This window comes from Coregonus clupeaformis, chromosome 29, assembly GCF_020615455.1.
Source record: "Coregonus clupeaformis isolate EN_2021a chromosome 29, ASM2061545v1, whole genome shotgun sequence".
Classification (NCBI taxonomy): domain Eukaryota; kingdom Metazoa; phylum Chordata; class Actinopteri; order Salmoniformes; family Salmonidae; genus Coregonus; species Coregonus clupeaformis.
In genome coordinates this window covers 22196697-22202995 of record NC_059220.1, presented here as the reverse complement: position 1 = coordinate 22202995, position 6299 = coordinate 22196697, and positions in this window count along the sequence as shown.

The window sequence follows — 6299 nt, the reverse complement described above, 5'->3', positions numbered from 1 at the left end:
TAAAACATGCACAGATGCAAGGGCGTGTGAGGCTGGCATGTTGTGTTCATCGGGTCAAATGGATCCCCAACAAGTGGATAATCCAGGATTAGCACACCTCTCTGTGGACAATAATCTGCAGTCACTCAGATGGAGCCATAATCTTGAATGAGATCCAAATGGATTGCAGAGATCTGTCAGTTTCAGCATGTTAGCCTCTTTTTTAAAAGGCCCACTCTGGTTTTCCCTCTAATAGGCAACTCTCATGGACTGTTACTGCAAATAAACCAGTGATCTCAGAAAGTTGGCCATTCGGGTGATGTGAGATCTGATTTAATTTACCATCATTGCTGTATTGATGTTACTGTAGCCCAGTATTAGAAAGTTTAACAGAAACAAGACTTCTCTGATAAGTACAGTATTAGCACTGAATCAGGTATGCCCTCTGTGCCCCGAGCTAATGATGTTAACCAACATGAAGTGAAAGTGTTAGTTTCCCACACATCCAGTCAGAGTTGGGGAGTAACTGAATACATGTGATCTATTACATGTAATCCGATTACAAAAAAACGAACTGTAATCAGTTACGTTACCAGCAAGAATTGTTTTTATCAGATTACAGATACTTTTGAAAAACTAGATGATTACTTCTTGGATTACCTTTAAATTCAGAAAGAATGTTTGCGAAAAAATGTACGTTACTTATTACAATTGTGGACAGGTAACTAGTAATTTTGACAGATTACATTTAGAAAGTAATCCACCCAACCCTGCACCCAGTGGTGCCATTGTGACCACTAGGTGTCCCTAGAGCTCCATACGCCTTGCTGTCAGTGAGTCCACTGGAAATTATCTTCCACTGAGTAACACATTGATTCAAGGCCAGGTTGAGTCGATGTTCAGTAATGCCCTAGGTTATGCTCACGGCTAACGTGACCTGTTCAAAACGTATGGAACAACAACCAGTTCCTGCAAGAGTGGAATGCTCTGTCCTCTAAAGAGCTCCTCCAATGCATGTACTTAACTTCACTCAATTAGTGTTAATTCCCAGCATTAAGCAGGGCTAATGACTGAGCGAGTGAGTGCACTGTCATTACCTTACTTTGCTTGACATCAAATGGCAGCTGATGACTCTCACTGAAAAGCACAGTAATGCACAGATTTGGGGCTTGATGAGAGTGCTCTAATGCATTAGATATTGCAATGGATAATTTCAGGACTCATTTCAGCAGGGGCGCAACTTTGGTTTTAGAAGTGGGGGGGACATTAAAAAAAGGGGGGTAGATCAGCTTTAATATTGCAGATAGATTGTGGCTTCCATCAATGTAATTGTCTGCATCATTTCCAATCCCCCATATTTTTTTTTGTAAATATATACAGTACCAGTCAAAAGTTTGGACACACCTACTCATTCAAGGGTTTTTCTTTATTTTTACTATTTTCTACATTGTAGAATAATAGCGAAGACATCAAAACTATGAAATAACACATATGGAATCATTTAGTAACCAAAAAAGTGTTAAACAAATCAAAATATATTTTATTTTTTAGATTCTTCAAAGTAGCCACCCTTTGCCTTGATGACAGCTTTGCACACTCTTGGTATTCTCTCAACCAGCTTCATGAGGTAGTCACCTGGAATGCATTTCAATTAACTGGTGTGCCTTTTTAAAAGTTAATTTGTAGATTTTCTTTCCTTCTTAATGCGTTTGAGCCAATCAGTTGTGTTGTGACAAGGTAGGGGGGGTATGCAGAAGATAGCCCTATTTGGTAAAAGACCAAGTCCATATTATGGCAAGAACAGCTCAAATAAGCAAAGAGAAACGACGGTCCATCATTACTTTAAGACATGAAGGTCAGTCAATCCGGAAAATGTCAAGAACTTTGAAGGTTTCTTCAAGTGCGGTCGAAAAACCATCAAGCGCTATGATGAAACTGGCTCTCATGAGGACCGCCACAGGGAAGGAAGACCCAAAGTTCATTAGAGTTAACTGCACCTCAGATTGCAGCCCAAATTGGAGTAAACTAATGGAAAACAACACTTAGGCTTCTACTTCCAGCTTACATACTATATACATTTTAAGGACACAGTATATTTTACAATAGTTATCTTTTGTTTGTTTTTAATCCCATCCTTCAGCTCCACTCAACCCCTCCCATCTATCTCTGAACACCATCCAGTTTTGATTTATATTTTAAATATATTTTTTCAACTGTGCTGTGATGTTGCACAAAAGTTCTGAACCTTTCTATTCTCATAGAATCTACATATTGTAAATTAAAACATTTTTTTTTTGCTAAGAGTATTATATTATTGATCGATTGACTATGACTTTTTAAATCACCCAACAGTGCTATTTGCAGAGGGGGACATAACTTGGCAGGGGGTCTGGGGGTCCTCCCATTTTTTTGGGCATCTAAAACACATTTCTTGCATTTCTACACAATCTAATATGACCGATTCAGAGGGGTTGGGTTAAATGCTGAAGAAACATTTCAGTTGAATGCATTCAGTTGTACAACTGAGTAGGTATCCCCCTTTCCCATGGCCCTTCTAGCCGTCTCTATTTAGAACATCAAAAAGTAAGCAAAAATGCCCACAGTCATCAAGCTAGGTAAGAGATTATTAAATATGTTTAAGTGATTGATAAGACTGAACTAGATCCGTGATAATTCAATAGTCAATATTGTGTTGCACCTTTAACCAATAGCCTAACAAATTAACAACTCTTACAAATAAAGTACAAAGACCACTTTTAATTGTCTTTAAGACATCCTCTATATCACATTTCAGCCAGACCGCCCAGCCAACCCGAGCCGCCAACACGCCCGAACCCCACCAGTCTAGTCAATAACTCAACTCTCGCCCCAACACAACTTCCTTCCCATCTTATTTTTTATGTCTCAAGGGAAAGGTTTGGAAAACAAAAGTTGAATGAAAACACACATACACCTACACATTAACACACAGAAACAGTACACCCTCCATATAATTCATATCATAGGCCTAATAGTTTTGTAGAGCTCTTTTTACTTGCACAATATAGCTGGGTCACCCCATCCTGCCCCTAGGGGTCCACGGCCCTGTAGTGCCCCAACCCAACACACCCCACTCAGCTTTAGGATCTTAGTGAAACATTGATTATTGGTTTCAAGTATGTTAGGCCAAGGTCAGAGTGACAACAGTACAGCAGACCCCCAGGGCCAGGACTGAGCAGCCAAGCACCTAGGGATTGCCTAAATCTCCCCTGAGGTGGGCATGTTTTCAATACAGACTCCTTTTTTTTGTACAGTATTTCATATAAGGCATCCAGACCTTATGAAAGTTGCACAGTATACCCTTAATCTTAAAACAAATCTAGTGATACTGTACATAACTTGACATTTCTTTCATACATTGTGGGAGGATAACCAACCTTCCAATTAATGGCAATGCATTTATTAGCCACTATAAATGCTAGGTTACACAGTTTCTTCTGATAACAGTCTCCGGTATCAACATTTCCAAGCAAACAAAAACAGGGAGAAGGGAGAATCTGTAGACATGCTGAGATAAAAGAACATACTCTTTGCCAGAATTCAGACAGCCTTCACAAGACCACAACATATGCAAATATGTCCCCTTTTTTGCTTTACACCTCCAGCAGAAAAATACAATTTCTGAGTGCATGATATTCAGTTTCACTGGCATACAGTACGTTCTATGGATGGTCTTAAACTGCAGTAATTGATGTCTGAGATTATATGAACATGATTGGACATTCTAACATATCTGTATCCATTCATCCTCATCAATAGCGTCTCCCAGGTCTTCCTCACATTTTTGTTTTACATGTTTTGTGTAATCAGGAAAAGCCTCTATTAACCCTAGATACAGTTTGGAAATCAACTTTGGAGGTTTGTCAGAGTGCCTTAAAATAGCATCTGGCTTGTCCAGTGTTTGCTGGACAGAGAGAATAAAGTGTTGTATCTGCAAAGTGTCTGCAAAAATTCACCTCACCTCTGTCACAGATTGGTCTTCCCTGGCTGCCTGACTCTGCTGAGACCCCTGTCACCATCTGATCCTCCTAAAATGAGGCATGACAAAGAATTACCTTGGTGTACATTTATACATTATATTATCCAAGAATAGAATCAATGGTTCAATAATTGAAATGACCATTATTCCCAGATCCCAGAGTGTAGCTTTAAGCTTAAGCTGCTTTCCTGTAGCTACTGTAGGTCTACCCATCAATTCAAGATGGAACTTTGTACCATTCACTGAATATATTGCAAAATTCACCTGAGCTCCGTACACTGGTCTTCCCTGGCTGTCTGACCCTGCTGGGACCCCTGTCACCATCTGATCCTGCTAAAACATGATGAGCATAGTGTTGTGTACTGACTGAACTAGATGGCTCCGCGGGACTTGCGGGTCCCAACAGAGATCATTGCTTCACCATGACAGTGAAGCCTGTAACGTTAGAGCTGTTTATTATGTAAAAGTAGGGAATTAGCTAGGGAAACTGACAGATCAATAACGTTACATTGACATACTGACTAATACAACTCACATTGCACTGAAAAAAACTTCAGAATATCAATCGTCAATCGTTTGTCCGATGGTTTCATCATTTGGTTCGGGTCTAGTTTGATTGAGGCAAAAATAATAGCTAATGTAAGCCAACTTTTGGCCAGCTCTCTCTAACAGTACATCAACTGGTGATTGGTGAAAGCTTGCCAAGTTCATTTACTTCTGAAACGTGACAAAACAAAGGCTACAAAACATTTCCATACAAACAACTGCTGTTAGATAGTAATAATAGCCACCTCATATGGCTATCTGATAGATAACTAGAGGCTAGAGCTTATTCTTACTCCAAACAGCCTACCCAACAGCTCGGAGGCATCCGCATGGTCCTAAAGCACACCGTTGCTTGTTTTGTATCACATTCCAATGATAAAACTGGGGGGGATAAAAATGTAATTTCAGAATGTGGGGGGGACATGTCCTACCCGTCCCCAGGGAAAGTTGCGCCCCTGAATTTTAGTACAGTATGTGTGGATATGTGATATGTGTAAATGTTTGTATGTGTACAGGATGTACATAGTTCTAGATATGTGTTAAGTAAAAACCTTCCTACCGTATGTTTGTCCCTTGAATATATCTGTCAATTTTTTTCATTAAAATTACATTAGCATAAAGATTGTGAATAATTCATTAGTCTTGAGTGAGCCCAGATGCGCTTGGCTGTCACCCCCCCACTCCCCTCCTAGCCCCTCTGTTTCTCCTCTCTCACACTCTGTGCCCCCCCCCCCCTCTCTCTCTCCCCCCTTCTCTCTCCCTCTGTGCGTCTCCCTGTGAGTAGAACACATGGTTCATAGCTGGTTTAATGGGATGGAATGTGACAGGTTATGTTTTCATCTGCCTGATATGGAGCCTAGCCTGGGAGGAATGGGTAGAGAGAGGGAGGGATGGAGAGTGAGGGTGGGTCTGGGCAACCATAGTCTAGGTTCATCATTAGATGCTTGTCTTGAATCAGTTGGAGATGATGCTTTATACCCCCACCCGACACACTTGCTGCACACATACACACACACACATACACACACACACACACACACACACACACACACACACAGGGGCGCAACTTTGATTTTAGAAGTGGGGGGGACATAACCTGGATGGGGGTATTCCCTCAGATTTTTTTTAGGCATCTTAAACTAATTTCCTGTATTTCTACTAGGGCTGTCCCCGACTAAAAAAATCTTGGTCGACCAAGAGTAGTCTGAAAAATTGACAAAACTCATAAATGGAATGAAATAAACAAAAACGTGTTTCTCACAAGTGTAGCATAGGTTGTGAGTTCTGCAAAACACATGTCCACTCTGACAATGAGAACGGTAAATGACTGTAGTAATAATAATACATTGAATGCAATAACAGAAATTACCGTAACCAAACAAACATTGCAGATTAGAAATTAAGGGAATTAATGGTAAATGTAGGCTACTACTCGTGATATATGTGATGGGGAGTTGATAGACACAGCAAACAATGCACACAATTAAGTTATGAAACAATGAATAGCCACGAAATGGCGGGAGAGAGCGCATTCTGGAGAGAGATGTGCCTTGTGCATCTGAGCCACAATCCCCATATTCTTGGACCGTGGCATCCCTGCAGCCTCCAATTGATTAGTCCAATGAGACGGGGCAAATCAGACAGGTGTCTGATGTGCCATAAAAAAAATATCTATTTGCGACTGCTCTACAAAAAAACCTCATGTTTTCAATACAGACCCCTATTGTCATACAGTATTCCATATAAGGCACCCAGA